The sequence below is a fragment of the Aegilops tauschii genome, chromosome 6, assembly GCF_002575655.3.
Source record: "Aegilops tauschii subsp. strangulata cultivar AL8/78 chromosome 6, Aet v6.0, whole genome shotgun sequence".
Lineage (NCBI taxonomy): Eukaryota > Viridiplantae > Streptophyta > Magnoliopsida > Poales > Poaceae > Aegilops > Aegilops tauschii.
Genome location: NC_053040.3, coordinates 253887821 through 253905686, shown reverse-complemented (window position 1 = coordinate 253905686; position 17866 = coordinate 253887821).

Here is a 17866-nt window from a genome sequence, read left to right as displayed (position 1 = left end):
GTCTACATTGCGTTTGCTCCCTCCAAACTCCTCCCCTTTACCTTCATATGCAATGATTTACATCCCGCTGCTATACTCTTAGAATTGCATGTGTAGGTTGATTGCGTGACTTGTGCTAAGTTGCTAAAATCTGCCAAGACTTAAAATTGGGAAAATGCTAGATTTTTATTTGGTCAAGTAGTCTAATCACCCCCCTCTAGACATACTTTCGATCCTACAGCATGTTTAGGTCCCATGGAACAAATGGGAACAAATTCAACCGTCTCGCCGTCCTGGCTTGGCCACAAACGTTGCGAATCTTAGTTTTTAAATCTCTGTAAATTCAAAACTCACCAGGAAATCATGAAACTTGGCATGGTGTCACTACATGGTACATATAATTGTCCAATTTGGGTGAAGCTATATTACAAGCCTCTTACAAACCGGAGCCTGTCGCAACCCTCGTGGTTCCGGTAGGGAAATCGTACATGTGTCACTGGGTGCATGTTTAGGTCTCATTTAAGGAATGGGAATGAATTACAAACTTGTCGTCGTCCTGAAACATTGAGAATCTCTGTTTTTAAATCCCAGTAAATCAAAAATTCACCCAGAAAACATGAAACTTGGCATGGTTTCATGACATGGCACATATATGTCGTGGTAAAAAAAATCGTCAAGTTTGAGAAGAGGCACACACATTAGTAGCCAATGAACTCCTTGTTGAAACAAAAAGCTGACACGTTAATATTGCAAACGGTTGTATTATAACCGTGTCGAAATTTAACCATACTCGGTGGCGTGTCTGCCGCTGTTTGGTTAGACGGACGAGCGCGAGAACTCCACCGTGCAGGCTCGACGGGACGCATGTGAGCAGTCCGCCACGCAGGCTCGACGGGATACGTGCGAGCAGCAAGGCTGCCCATGCTCACCGGGAAGCGAGCTCTTTGACCTCCATGCACCAGTCGTCGCCCGCCTCGCTCACAACTTCTCCATTAATTGGTTAATTAAAGCACCTGGACGGAGGGTGTTTGCTTGTGATCCCATGGCAGCATTTGCTTTGTTCGTGTTTTCAACTCGTATTCCGCCCTAATTTAAATTGCCACATAGGTCAACGGATAATACGACCACAAATAAAATGGCAACGGATAAAACGATGACAAATTTACAATGGCGTGGATAATAATTGTCTTACATATTCGGGATAATCTAAAATGCCACATGCGGCAAAGCCCGGAAGACACGTGGGCAAGAGAAAAAGGAAATTGCAGACAACGATCTGGGTCGCTACTGTCTCTACTCGTCGATGGATCGCCGGGCGACGATATCCTCCAGCTCCTTCTTCAATTCCTCATGACTTTGCTTGAAAGCAGCCACGGATTCCTCCACCTCCTGCTCGCGCTTGACCCGGAGCTTCCTCAGGTCATCCATCAGTTCCTCGATGACCGCTGTTAGCGTCATCCCCGAGGCACTGCTCTGCTCATGCAGCATCTTCCAGCCAGCGGTCCTCCTCCTTCTCGGCGAGCGCCTTGAGGAGCTTTGCATTTTCACCCATGAGTTTCTCGACGAGGCCGGTCACCTTGTCAACCGAGGCATGCTGATCTTGAGCAGCTTCATCAAGCCGTCGACCACCTCCTACTGCTTAGTGACGCCAGCGAGAATGTCGTCATCGCCGGCGAAGGACTTCAGGAACGCCAACTCGTCACGATGGCTGACGCCGCAAATGCGCTTGTGGGAGCCCTCGCGTGCCCGTGAGAGCTCGTTCGAGGGCTCCACAGCGCGCCGGGACATCTCTGTTGCGGCTGCGGCTTCACGACGGGACCTCTCTAGTGCTTCAGCGGGCTTGGTCTTTGCTGCCTGGTTATATGTCCACCCTAAACTCCTCCTACCGGTCATGGCGGAATGACTTGACAGGAAAGACCAATTTTGTGGGTGATGGGGAGAGGAACTGTGAAGTAATTTTCGAGTCGGTAGTTTTTATAGCCCGGTGGTAAGTGTGAACACATATTCGTTTGATAGGTGTGAACATATTTGCAATTAATTATTGCGTTGTAATCTGCAATGTGACGAGAAACAAGGTCAAAATTTATTGATGGCAGAAGGTTGACCACGTGGTTGCTCGCCGTTGAGGCGGCCGTGGCGCGCTCCGTCCATCCGAGTTGGCTGTTTGCCACGTATCACACCCATCTTGTTAAGTTGAACCGTTTCTGTTGTGTTCCCTAATCGAAAACAGTTCGTCCGAGTGAACCGTATGTCGTATATCACACACACTTTGATCTGGCTAACCATTTTTATTGCACTCCCTAATAGCAAATAGTTCATTGGAGCGAACTGTATGCCATATATCGCACACACATTGATATGGTTGCCCGTTTCTGTTGTTCTACCTCATCGCAAACAGTTCGAATGGATTAACTGCGTGCCCTGCATCGCACACACAACTAAAATCTGAACCGTGTTTGATGGCTCCGCCATCGCAATCGTTTTACACCTTTTTGACGGTTTTTTTACATCCCCATTTGCGATTAATGCATCACACACAGTTTCGTGAAAGGGTCTCTGATCGTAGTGTCGCATTAGCGGCATCCTGCAGTAGTGTTACCACCTATACAAGGTGGAGCATTGGGAGGGGCCTTACAACCAGCCTTATCATATACTAGTATCATGCATATGATACTCCCTCCATTCCCTTATATAAGGCCACAAACTCAAATTACATGTACCAAGGTAAAACATAATGACTGCTTTGCAAGCCAACTTTTCTTTTCGTTAACTAGGAACATTAATACGCCCGCATGCATACAAGGAAGAAATGAGAAGGAAGTAGCACAGTGTCATTATGACTACATGCATACAAGTATTAAACAAGTTGGTAGTATGAGGAAACATTATTAATTTTTGCCTCAATTACTGTTAGTGGCCTTCTATAGATGCAAAATGTATTTTTCATAATGGCCTTGTATAAGGGAATGGAGGGAGTACTATAGTATATGATACTACCTCTGTAATGCGCGCATAGTATCATAAGTTAGTATCTTAGGTTGCCTTATTAATTGTCATGCATGACACAAAGTAGTACACCCTTTAATAAGATACGGGTATCATGATATGATACCACACCCTCTCTTTCCTCATTTAACTGTGTGCCACTACATCATCCAAAAAGTCTAGTAGTTGGCATGCATGATACTGCTTATGATATTCCCGTTACGACCAGCCTTAGGATGGCCATAGTGGGGGTATCATAGCCGGTATCATGCACCCGGGAGTAGCAAATATGATGACGTGGCAAAGAAGTAACATAGGTAGATACCATAACATAATAAATATGCTATACTACTTTGTGTCATGCATGGCCATAAATACGGTCATCTATGATACTATGCACTATGAAGGTACGTATGTAGTATCATATATATACACTAGTATCATATGCATGATACTATAGTTATATGATACTCCCCACTATAAGGTTGGTCATAGTGGTGGTATCATAGCCGATATCATGCACTCGGAAATAGCAAGTATGCTGATGTGGCAAAGAATTAAATAAGATAGAGAGGGTTAGAGTAACATATAGGGAGATACTGTATCATGTTAAATGTGGTGCTAATTTGTGTCATGCATGGCAATAAATATATATGATCATCTATGATACTACTCTATTATACTATGCATTATAATTAAGTGTAGTATCATACACTAGTATCATATATATATATATGCATGATACTAGTATATGACACTCTCCACCATGAGTAGCCTAAGTATAGCCGAACTAAAACACCCACATCTAGTTGTAGTAGGTTTTTTGACTTTATATGCACTAAAATGCAAGGTAAGTGCAAAGAATGACTTAAACATTGTAGACGAGACCTGAAAATGGGCCGGAAAATCAAACCAAGGGTATATCCGCGATTGTTTACCATGATTTTTTTCTGAGGCGGAACAATGTAGTAAATGATGATTTGGAGTACGAAGTGCCGCGTCTCCTTTTTGAAACTATGATCCTTCTTGTGAGATGCTCCGGTATGGAAGGTGCGAGCACCATAACTTGTGCCAAACTTTACCAAATTCTTTCCATGCGATCATGAGAGCACACCACAGTGACACAATGATTTTCATTATTTTCCAGCCTCTATATGCATTTCCTGAAATTAAAATACCAACGAGGCCTACGCCTCTGGCTGCACCCTGCGGCCGAACTGTTTGAAGTTTTTCCCCATTTCTCAGATAATGAATGAAAACTCGCAAAGCGACACACAACGATGAACTCATGTTTTCATTCAAACAAAAATATGATGTTAGTTAATGTAAATGTTTTCAAATAGCACACGGTTCACTCACGAAAGACGTGTGTCCACTAAACCATGGCCGGTGCCCCCCGCCCCCTGCCACGCGTGCGATCTGAGTCATGTGTTCTGATTGGCGAGTACCAAACCCCACAGATCGTACGTCTGCACCGTTGGATGCTCCTTTGATGAAACGGCGATCCTCATCCCTTTCGACAGCACATGCAGTTCCAGTTCATGTAAATGTTTTCAAATAGCACACTGTTCACTCACGAAAGCCGTGTGCCTACCAAACCGTGGCCGATGCCCCCCTATTGTGCGCGCAATCTGAGTCGTGTGTTCTGATTGGCCAGAACCCAAACCCCACGGATTGTACGTCTGCACCGTTGGATGCTCCCAGATCGAACGGCAATCCTCATCCCTTTCGACAGGAAATGCAGTCCGGCTAGGATTTGATTTATATGCCAAAATGCATGGTAAATGCCAAAAAATGTCTTAAATATAGCACATCAGACCTGAAATGCGCCAGCAAATCAAACCCGTGGTATAATGGTAATTGCTTAACATGGGAAAAAATTAGAGGCAAAACGATGAACTCACTTCTTCATTTCTAAATTAGTACATCTTCCTTTCAAACAAATTTTTTCTCTCTGTGCACACGAGCGCTTAGAGGCAACCGTTTGCATAGGCCTTTCCGCGCGGCGACCGGGGATATTTTCACCCTTTTCACCTAGGCCGCCAACACCCCCCCACCGCTCGCCCGCGTTTCACTCAACTAATCCACCCAATCTCCATCGCGAGCTCCCCCTCCTCCAGATCCACAGCAGAACCCTCTCCGGCGCCGGCGTGCTCACCCCGACCGTGTGCCCGCTCTTCGGCGTCAAGCCTACCTCCACTATCGTTCCCAACACGCGGCTGCCCGCGCCTCGACGTCTTCGTTTGCTCGCCAGGCACCCTCGAGCATATCGATCCAGTAACCCTTCCCTCTCCTGTGTTCCGGCCGGGTTTGTATTAAGAAGCCTGTTAGTTACTGCTCTCCATCGCGATGAGGCACATTTCCTTGCAATCCCTCCTCCTATTTCGTTCCGTATGTTCCCAAATTGGCTATAAAATAATGGAGAGCGTATATATGTTCATTTTCTACCTTCCTAACAAGTACATATAAGCTGTATTTGTTCCAATAAGTTACTACCGATTTACAGATCGCGGGCGCCCGAGTCACACAAACTTAACAAATTAGCCGTACATTTTCTAAATTATTGCATGACATGTTTAGACAGCTTCATACCAAGTTTTTAGTTTTATGCTTATCCTCCTTTCCTGAGTTACGCATGTGTTCTCTGTAGATGCCGAGTAGCAGCGACAGCACTTATGCTTCAGTCGATGTATCTCCATCTGATTCTGACAACCCTGCACTGGTACGCGTCGGTGCTATACAAACGGTTTTTAACCCCTTTCCGCGACGGCATTTGGAACCGTCGCCTAGTGAGTGATGGCGATAGGGGGGTCCTTCCCACACGACCCAGAAACCGTCGGGGATATGCCCTCCTGGCACACACGCTCGGCAAAATGAGTTCATGTGCGACCGGCGAGCGCTCAAATACGGAAATACGTACAGTAGAGCTAAAAAATGCAATTATACAGGCGAAATTCTTTCGGGTCGCAAGTACATCCCACACAGTCAGTCCCCGCTAAATGTTTCCGTTCGTATGTACATCTGACACAGTCGCTCCAAGGAAAACGTTTCCGTTCACAGGTACATCACAAACAATATCCCCCGCTAAATCGTTTGTGATAGCGTTGCCATTGCACACGATATTAACAATTTTATCGTTTGTATTATTGAATGCATCACACACGCTGCGTAGAAGAAACTGTGTGGCAAAGGCTGTCCATCACACACAGTTTTTATGTGGTAAACGATTGCGCAAGGTGGCCTAACGCAAACAGTTTTCAAGAGGATGTCATGTGTGCAATGGAGATTGATCACACACGTAGTGGATCCTAGAAACGTTTCTGATCTCCACGTCTATCGCAGACGTTTCGCTTTCGCAAACCGTGTGTAGTGTAATCCCTAATTAATCCCTAGTTAATCCCTAATTTAAAAATCACATGTTATGAATTTGAAAGTAGGCAATCACTTATTTCATATCCAACCATGTTTATTACAAATATAGGTTCAACCACCAATGCACAGGTACAAATACTGAAGAACTACATAAGCACCAAGTAAAGAATGATGAAACACAGTTGTACTAAAGACTGTAAAGAGAGAGGCGAAAGACATTCCGGTTGTTGGAGAAGGTGAAGCGGAATGCCCATATTGTGCCCTCCTCCATGCGAAATGCGCGCACGACTCTAGGCCAATCCCTTGTGATGGCTGCCCGTCCATCCTTCACTGTCTTCATTACAACTTCTCGTTGCTCATTGTAGTCTGGATGAAATACTTTAACCTTCATTGCGTGTCCACCAATCATGTACTTTGCGAGGTAATCTTGAGTGAACTGCTTCGGGAACCACTGCGAACGAAAAAGATTTAGACATTGTTGTCTAACAACTCATTATGTGCAGTAAAAAGAGATGGCTGTAGAGTGTGTAGTTAGCATCCTACAGCTCACTGTTGTGTTGGATAGAGCATAAACAAATAATTTGCTTGCCACCATTCGTATTTTTTTGCTAATAATCCTTATCAGTTTCCTCACTTGATGCTTGTTGATGAATATCTCATTACCCCATACGCAAAAAGGGTCGATGCGTGGATCCTTGCCAAGGGCATATGTACCTACAAGCAACAAGTCAATATTAGAAGCTAACAAGTGTCTAGGCTTGGATCTATATGCACTACATTATGGAACGATGGGGGGAGTACAAGCCGAGGGATGAAGCTAACCTCGGCGGAAAATGGTGGCCACTCCCATTGTTGTCCTGCATAAGTAGCGGAAAGGCATGATAAGTACAACAACCTTAACATCAAACAAATATAGAAAAGTTAAATAACATCATCTCCAAATGATAGCTTGAATGTGTTGGTTTCAGCATGTTGTTAAAGCAGATATAAAATGGAAGGCAATGTTACCGACAGCAGGCTTAACAACCATCAAATATTGCAATTCAAACTAGTATTGTTGAAAATGAATAGGATGTAGGTAATGCTTAAACATCACACTGGATAAATGTGTAAAACTAAAATAAAGGGCATGTGTTAACTACACCAGGAATAATTGGAACCAAATATAGCCGTTCAAACTGGTATTGATGTAGTCGAGCGGCACAGTTCCGACTTGCACATAATGAACAACACATTGTGAATGACTGAAATAAACAAGGCATAAATGACCAGTATAACAACCAAATATAGCCATTGAAAACTGGACAGAGTCTCACTGCAACCAACCTAACAAGCAAATACAGATAAACAGGGCATATGCTTGAAAACTGGACAAATGCTCACTGCAACCAACCTAACAAGTAGATACAGATAAACAAGACATCTGCTTGATAATTGGACAAATGCTAAAAAAGCAACCTAACAACCAAATACAGATAAACAAGGCATCTGCTTGATAACTGGACAAATGCTCACTGCAACCAAACTAAGAACCAAATACATAAACAAGGCATATGCTTGATAACTAGAAAAATGCTCACTCCAACCAACCTAACAACCAAATACAAATAAACAAGGCATCTACTCACTATAAACAACCAAATATAGCCATTCGTGAAACTGAAGTGGACAATTCATACTTAAACATCGCATAGCCCTATCGAACAATACATTTTCGCATAACTGAAATAATTAAACACGGCACAGTTAAAGCACCGCACGACAAATGCTACTACAACAAAGGGTACGGGTTGGTGAAAGAACATGCGGTGCCCCCATGTTTGGTTTTGGTAATTGATGACAATCTCTATGGACTAATGGTTGCCTTGAGTTATATTTGAAGGATTTGTCCATAGGAATTTCTTGAAGTTCATGTGTTGGTTTCAAGGAGTTTATGTGGTGATCAAGGTGTTATTAAGGAATTATCCAAAGATTGGTCATGTGAGAGTTGAGCTTATTGCAAGCATGTCTTGGAGAAGAAGATTGTGTTATCATTCATGTATATCTTCTAGACATCATCCAAATGAAGAGAGTTGAAAAGATTCAAGGTTGATCAAGACTAAGTCAAGAGTGAATCAACTTGATCAACTCACAAAGCGTAGAAGATGTACCGAGAGGGATCAAGCGATCCCATGGTGTGGTAAGCATTGTCAATTACGCTTTGTGTACTAACCCATGATCTTTGTGAGAGTTCTTTGTGAAGATGTTGCGGTGTGCAAGTTCAAGTGAAGCATCATGAAGAGATCAAATGCTTGAAGCTTGCCGTCCATTGTTGTGACAATGGACTTGTGAAGATGTGCGGAAAAGTGGCTCACCCATAGTGCAGTATGGGGGAGCAATCAACTAGTCTTCATCAAGCCAACGCAACCAAGAAAGGTGGTCCAACTTGAGGGAGTCAAGATCGTCATCATCTAGCTCAAGTGGACCATGTGCAAGGCAAAGGTTTTCCCTTGATAGGTTTTCTATTTTACCGGTCTCATGATGGTAGTTGGGAGACCGGGTTATAGGATCGATTGCCGTACTATCAAGGGGGGCTCTCGATGAGTAGCTTGATCGTATCGTTCATAGAGAGCTCAAACCATTGCATCCTTGCATCATCTTTATTGGTTCTTGTTTGGTTCTTCTCTTTGTGAGTTTTGGAGCCTATGGTCATCTTGATGACAAGCTCAAGTTCATCGAAAACGGAGTTCACTCGCATCTTCTATGATGTTTTCGATGTTGGAAGGTTATGCCGGTTCTTCTCGGTTGGAGGTTTCACTCCACTATTTTGATGCTACTCGTCGTCTTGTATCCAACAAGCTTGAGTTTGCTCAATTCGGAGCTCATATGCAGAAGTTATGGCAGTTTTGGTTTCCCGTGGAGTATTCTTGTATTCGTGGAAGTGGCTTTAGGATGGTCCCAGCGGTAGTACCGCGGTACCCAGCGGTAGTACCGCTTAGGGGTCACAAGCGGCAGTACCGCTCCGCAGCGGTAGTACCGCTGGTGGGTCCTCAGCAGTAGTACCGCTACGGTACCAGGCCCCTACCGCGTCGACTCGAGGGGTCATTTTTCGTGTCGGATAGTGCGGTACTTCGCAGCGGTAGTAGGGCGGCAGTACCGCTCACGAGCGGTAGTACCGCCCAACCACCGCGGCAGTACCTCTCGGGTCTGTCACTCTCCTGCCCTCCAGACTCCACGGTAGTACTGCCCGGGGGAGCGGTAGTACCGCTGTGATCAGCGGTAGTACCGCCCTCTGCGGGGCTGTTTTGGGGGTAACGGTTGGATTGTTCCCCCCACTATATAAGGGGGTCTTCTTCCCCATTCTGCCTTATCCGTTGAGCTCGTGTTCTTCCCCCATTGTTGACCTTCTTCGAGCTTGCTAACTCTCAATCCCTCCATGGAATCTTGCTAGTTTTTGAGGGAAAAGAGAGAGGAGATCTAGATCCACATTTCCACCAATCACTTTCTCCTCTATGTGAGGGGAACCCTTGGATCTAGATCTTGGAGTTCTTGGTGTTCTCCTTCTTGTTCTTCCTCTTTTTCCTCCCTAGCATTAGTTGCTTCGGTGGGATTTGAGAGAGAAGGACTTGGGCACTCCGTGTGCCCTTGCCATTGCATTTGGTGCATCGGTTTGAGTTCTCCATGGTGATACGTGGAAGTTACAAGTTGAGAAGCTTATTACTCTTGGGTGCTTGGTGCCTTTGAGCTTGTTCCTCTTGGCTGCTTGGGCGCCCTAGACGGTTGGTGGTGTTCGGAGCTCAATCATTGTGGTGTAAAGCTCCGGGCAAGTGTCGGGGTCTCCAATTAGGTTGTGGAGATCGCCCCGAGCAATTTGACGGGTACCGGTGACCGCCCCAAGGGTTGCCAAAGTGTACGGGTTCGGTGACCGCCCCCAAGGGTTGCCATTTGTACGGGTTCGGTGACCGTGTTGGGGAACGTAGTAATTTCAAAAAATTTCCTACGCACACGCAAGATCATGGTGATGCACAGCAACGAGAGGGGAGAGTGTTGTCCACGTACCCTCGTAGACCGACAGCGGAAGCGTTATCACAACGCGGTTGATGTAGTCGTACGTCTTCACGATCCGACCGATCAAGTACCGAACGTACGGCACCTCCGAGTTCTACACACGTTCTGCTCGATGACGTCCCTCGAACTCCGATCCAGCCGAGTGTTGAGGGAGAGTTTCGTCAGCACGACGGCGTGGTGACGATGATGATGTTCCACCGACGCAGGGCTTCGCCTAAGCTCCGCAACGGTATTATCGAGGTGTAATTTGGTGGAGGGGGGCACCGCACACGGCTAAGAGATCTCAAGGATCAATTGTTGTGTCTATGGGGTGCCCCCCTGCCCCCGTATATAAAGGAGCAAGGAGGAGGCAGCCGGCCAAGGGAAGAGGCGCGCCAAAAGGGGGAGTCCTACTCCCACCGGGAGTAGGACTCCTCCTTTCCTTGTGGGAGTAGGAGAAGGGAAGGGGGAAGGAGAAAGAAGGAAGGGGGCGCCCCCCCTCCCTAGTCCAATTCGGACTAGCCCATGGGGAGGGGTGCGGCCACCCTTTGGGGTCTTTCTCTCCTTTCCCGTATGGCCCATTAAGGCCCAATACGAATTCCCGTAACTCTCCGGTACTCCGAAAAATACCCGAATCACTCGGAACCTTTCCGAAGTCCGAATATAGTCATCCAATATATCGATCTTTATGTCTCGGCCATTTCGAGACTCCTCGTCATGTCCCCGATCTCATCCGGGACTCCGAACTCCTTCGGTACATCAAAACTCAATAAAACTGTCATCGTAACGTTAAGCGTGCGGACCCTTCGGGTTCGAGAACTATGTAGACATGACCGAGACACCTCTCCGGTCAATAACCAATAGCGGGACCTCGATGCCCATATTGGCTCCCACATATTCTACGAAGATCTTTATCGGTCAGACCGTATAACAACATACGTTGTTCCCTTTGTCATCGGTATGTTACTTGCCCGAGATTCGATCGTCGGTATCTCGATACCTAGTTCAATCTCGTTACTGGCAAGTCTCTTTACTCGTTCCGTAATACATCATCCCGTAACTAACTCATTAGTCACAATGCTTGCAAGGCTTATAGTGATGTGCATTACCGAGTGGGCCCAGAGATACCTCTCCGACAATCGGAGTGACAAATCCTAATCTCGAAATACGCCAACCCAACAAGTACCTTTGGAGACACCTGTAGAGCACCTTTATAATCACCCAGTTACGTTGTGACGTTTGGTAGCACACAAAGTGTTCCTCTGGTAAACGGGAGTTGCATAATCTCATAGTCATAGGAACATGTATAAGTCATGAAGAAAGCAATAGCAACATACTAAACGATCGGGTGCTAAGCTAACGTAATGGGTCATGTCAATCACGTCATTCTCCTAATGAGGTGATCCCGTTAATCAAATGACAACTCATGTCTATGGCTAGGAAACATAACCATCTTTGATTAACGAGCTAGTCAAGTAGAGGCATACTAGTGACACTCTGTTTGTCTATGTATTCACACATGTATTATGTTTCCGGTTAATACAATTCTAGCATGAATAATAAACATTTATCATGATATAAGGAAATATATAATACTTTATTATTGCCTCTAGGGCATATTTCCTTCAGACCGCCCTCAAGGGTCCCTTAGTGGAATCACGACATCTTGCATTGTGCGAGGGCGTGAGGAGATTACGGTGGCCCTAGTGGCTTCTTGGGGAGCATTGTGCCTCCACACCGCTCCAAACGGAGATTAGCATCCGCAAGGGTGTGAACTTCGGGATACATCGTCGTCTCCACGTGCCTCGGTTATGTCTTACCCGAACCCTTCACTTATGCACTTTACTTTGTGATAGCCATATTGTTTCTTGTCATATATCTTGCTATCACTTAGTTGTTTATCTTGCTTAGCATAAGTTGTTGGTGCACATAGGTGAGCCTAGTTGTTGTAGGTTTTGTGCTTGCCAAATTAACCGCTAGGTTTATTCCGCATTTGTTCAAGCCTAAACCGTAATTATTTTAAAGCGCCTATTCACCCCCCCTCTAGGCGACATCCACGATCTTTCAGTTGGCAAGCTAGAAAAGGTAAGATTTGTTGATAGAATGTTGCCTCACATTTCATGGACGGGATCCTTCTAGTTCGAAGAGCGCAGCCCATGGTGCGCTCTCTGATGTCACAAATGGGCTGTTTCACCTTGGAAGAACCTTCATGGGTTCCCTCCTCGTGGTCGTGGTCGATGAGATCTGACTTGGCAATTGAGGATCCCAAGCCGCCGCCGTAGAACGTATCCTTCAGAAATGCCAAAATGGGATCGATGGCGTATAAAGCTCGCAAATCCTTGACTACTTTGCGGAGGAGATCAACGTCTTCGCCAGCTTTCACGGCGACATTGTTGATCCAGGATCAACAGGTCAGGGCGAACGACGGCCACCTCGACAACGCCCACCGGAGAAGCCATGACAAACCTCTTCCTGGCCGAACGCTCATCGGGCTCCCCGGGATATGTGGTCGATCTTAGGCTGCGACATTCTGGAGCAGGGGATGTGGATCTGGCGGGGAGGGTCACCGCAAGCCTCATCTAAAAACTCAGGGGAGTGGGGTGACGGTATGGGAATCGCTGTGTAACCAGAACTTTATTATCTAAGCTAGGAGGAATGGGCAGATCGGTAGGGGTTGGCGGCGGCGCCGGCACCGGCCACGAGCTAGGGTTCGAGGGGGGGAGGGGCGGGTGGGGGACTATGGAGGGGGGTGTTTGAGGATACGCCACGGCTACTGAAAATTTTAGTAATGTTGGGTGGAGATGGTGGTGGACGAGGGAGGGCGACGGTTCAAATGCCTCGGCTACTGCAATTTTACTATAAGGTCGGTGCTGGAGGAGTGTGGGCGAAGGTTGAAGTATAGCGGCTACTAAAATTTGGGTAATGGAATTGATGCGGGGCGGGAGTGCCCAAGATCTATCACGGTCCAATAACAATATGCATGTATGATAATAAGGAAAAGTGGCGCGGAACCGCCGATTTTTGCAACGCTCAAGGCGGGTAGTTTGTTTTTATATTTCTAGCTAGCTCACTACTGCAGGTTGCTGCTAATGCGACACTACGATCAGAGACCCTTCGATGAAACTGTGTGCGATGCCATAATCGCAAACAGTGGTGTAAAATAACTGTCAAAAAAGGTGCAAAACGTTTGCGATGGAGGATGCATCAAACACGGTTCAGATTTTAGTTGCCTGTGCGATGCAGGGCATATGGTTCAGCTCAATTAACTATTTGCGATGAGGCGGAACAAAAGAAACAGGCAGCCAGATGAAGGTGTGTGCGATATGCAGCATACGGTTCACTCGGATGAACGGTTTGTGATTAGGCAACACAAATGAAATGGGCAGCCAGATGAAGGTGTGTGCGATATACGGCATGCGGTTCACTCGGATGAACTGTTTGCGTTGAGACAAGAGAACAGAAATGGTTCAATATAACAAGATGTGTGTGATATGCGGCAAACGGGTCTGTAATCAGAAATGTGTGCCAAGACCGATAATAATACAGACGATTGATTCTAATAAGACGTATGTGATATGCTCTGTCTACACAACATCTATTGGCCATTGGGGGACGGGCGGTCATCCGGATACGCCATAAGGATGCGAAGAGGCATCCTATCAGCAAGGATTAGTTGTTCCACCAGTAGCTCATGTAAGAGAACTCTCAAGTTAAGTGTGCTCAGGCTGGAGCAGCCATCAGATGGGTGACGGGATGGGAAGTTGTGTTGATGTTAAATTAACTGATAGGATGGGTCACATCTGTCAAATTAAATGACTGATACGACCCATCCCATGAGTTAATTTAACCTCGAGGCCCTTGTTTTTTTATTTTTATTTTTATTTTTTAACACATGTTAAAGAAGGTCTACCGCATTACTTTTTGACAATGTGCGATACGTGGCATACAGTTGATCCATCCGACCTGTTTGTGATGGAATAGGCCGTGTGTGTTGTGGGCAAATGCTTGCTAGTATTCTTTCGTTTGGGATTGATGAATTCATCACTGACGGGTTCCCTAGTGTGGTCCGTGTTCATCTGACCATCATCTACTTATTGTGCTAGCTCGATGTTCCTTCTATGCTAAGTTTCCATTAATTGATGGCGTTTTATGAACACGCCATCGTTTCCCGCCATTTCCTCACCTGTTTCCCGCCACCCAGTGATATTGCGCATAGGCGGCGCGCGGCGCACGGAAGCGATAAGCGCAGCCTGTAGCACATCCATCTTTTCCAAGCATGCCAACTCACCAAAGCGCCGCCTCCACCATCAACCTCGTCGACGAGGAAAACGAGCAGGCGCCACGGCCCGTCGAGGCCGTGGCGCTCCCCGGCAACGCGATGGAAGACTCCGTGATGCGCGTCATCGCCAGGGTTGAGCAGACCTTTGGCACATGGCGCTTGAGCGCCGCGGATCAAGATAGGCAACTCAGCACCGACAGGCTGCAGCTCGCTGCACAACATGATTGATGGCGCGCCGCAGAGCAAGCTAGGCGTGTCCGCGCTAATAGGCTGCGGCTCGCTGCACGGCGAGACCGTTGGAGCACTGCAGAGCGAGAGGCGCGGCGCGCCGCACAGCCAGAGTGGATCCATCGGCGTGTGCCTGCTGTCAACATGGCGTCGCACCTGGGTACACGTCCCGTCAGTACCACCATTCCTCGCTAGGAGTGGGCAGAGGCCCTCAGCGCCGTACTTGCACCAAGGCCGGCCACGCCGTACTTGCACCGGCCGCCCGCTGGGACGTTCGCATGGGTGCCGCCGTTCGCCTTGTCCGCGGCCCGCTGGATGCCAACGCGCTGGTCTGTAGGCTCGATCGCCTCCTTGGCCCAGGTGTCCACCTGGGCGCAGTAGAGGAACATGGCCGTCGCATCCTCGAGCTGGTGATCTCCGATGAAATAGCCAACTTGGAGCTCGAGATCGCGCTCCAGATGTACCGCGAGTGTCTCGACCGCTTGGACGAACGCCTGCACGAGTTCAGGCAGAGCCAAGAGCTACCGTAGGCAAGGGCTGTTGGTTATGGTCTCATGGATGCATTTTATTTTGTTGAGTCATTTCGACGTGGATAGCTATGTATTCACAGCAATCATAGTATTGCTCTGTTTCAATGTGTGTACTCTGATTTCCATTCTTATATGTTCTTTTTCAATGTGTGTATATACGCTTTCCATTCTGTATACGTGGATGATAACAACTAGATTCAAATTAGTATACAAAAACAGATAGAAAATGGAATTCATAATGTATACATATATATATATATATATATATTAATTGTTCATTAGTTCATCACAGAATATATATATATATATAATATCATCACATATACGTGATGATACTTAACTACTAGGTACGATGCATAAAATTGAAAACGATCAATACTAAAACTAATAATCCCTCCTGGGGCCAGTATTCTGGCAGCCCCTCGCTAGCAGCTCCCTGGTGCGCGGCGTCTTCCCAGTGTGGAGGCAGTACTCCACCTCCTCCGCCTCGCAGCCCTTGATACCGATTTGCCTCTTGCTGGCGGACGCGCGCGGCCGATCTTGCCATTTCGTTGGGCGCCCACCGGAGCTCCTCGTCGGTGGCACGCTGGAGCTTATTGGCCCACCTCCACGCAGCGATGAGGCGCCCAACACCTATGACCTACCTCGTGAAGTACCCGTCTTCGTACACCTCCTCGGTACAATGACGTGCCCGCCCCCAAAGCTCCGCCGCCTCCTTTTTCGAGGCGGCATCACGGGCTTCACAGGCCGCCTAGTACCTGGCTTCCTCCTCCGCCATCTCCTTCTAGAACGCCACTTGCCTGGCTTTCTTAGCAGGCGGCAGCGACTTCCACAGACAAAGATTGTACTGGCCCCCAAACCAATCCAAAGTTGGGGGGTCCGGCGCAACCTCGTCAGGCGGCGCATAGGGGTCCTCGTCCCTGCTAATCGAGTGAGCGTCATCGGGGGGCGGCGACTCCTTGTCGGCGCGTGGGCAGACCGGCGGCGCCATGGCAGAGATTTGAGAGAGAGAGAGAGGACGAGCGAGGGCAGAGTGTAGATGAGAATGCAGGCGGGACGACGTGAGCAAGGTAGTATTTATTGGCGGCCAGAATCTAGATCGACGGGGACAGTACACACGCCGGTCGCCGGAATTTATGAGTACTGTAGTTTGAATTACACACGATTACCGAAGCAAAATCCGTGTGTGAACATAATAGCTGACGGTTTCCAATACAGAACCGTGTCTGATTAATGATCCCCGCCACTCACCTACCAAACCTCGAGCCGCGAGATAGAGTGCCAATCCTGTGGGGCCGGTTTTCTTGCCAGATCTTTACATTTTCTTTTTTGAACACCAGATATTTACATCGTCTGATGATTTTTTTAACTCGCACACAAGTACACAAAAATATGATTTTTCAAACTGTTATGGTTAGGCGCCGCATGTAGATGTAGTTCAAATTTGAATTACAATCATTAAATGGTTAGAAAATCACTTAAATGTCTTTAAAAGGTCAAATGACCGCTGAAATTTTCCAAATTTTCACATGACAGTTGTATTAGTGCATGTTAAACGTAGAAAAAAAATTGAAGGCCATAAGAGGAAGCTACCTCCCGTTCGTCATCAAACATGCATTGTTCCCTCTCAGAACCACGAACCTTCTAGTGAGTTGCTCCGGTTTGTGAGGGGTGTGTGTCCAAACTTTCGTTAAATAGGACAATTTTTTACCACATCATCTTGGTGGCATGACCTTAAATCAAGCAACGTTTCATGCTTTTCTAATCATTTTTTAATTTTTTGGAATTAAAATGCCATGGCACTCCATGCATGTGCCCATGCCTTGAGACCAATATGTTTGAAAATTCCTTCTAATTTACTGCACATGGAATTAACTTGCACACAAGTAAACAAAAAATATGATTTTTCAAACCGTTTTGGTTAGGCATTGCATGTAGATGTAATTCAAATTTGAATTACGGTCATTAAATGGTTAGAAAATCACCTAAATGTCTTTGAAACGTCCAATGACCCCTGAATTTTTCCAAATTTTCACATGACAGTTGTATTAGTCCATGTTAAACGTAGAAAAAAATTTGAAGGCCGTAAGAGGAAGCTATCTCCCGTTCGTCATCAAACATGCATTGTTCCCTCTCGGAACCACGAACCATCTAGTGAGTTGCTCCGGTTTGTGAGGGGTGTGTGTCCAAACTTTCGTCAAACAGGCCAATTTTTTACCACATCATCTTGGTGGCATGACATTAAATCAAGCAAGGTTTCATGTTTTTCCGATCATTTTTGGCACTCCATGCATGTGCCCATGCCTTGAGACCAATATGTTTGAAAATTCCTTCTAATTTACTGCACATGGAATTAACTCGCACACAAGTACATAAAAATATGATTTTTCAAACCGTTTTTGTTAGGCGTTGCATGTAGATGTAGTTCAAATTTGAATTACGGTCATTAAATGGTTATAAAATCACT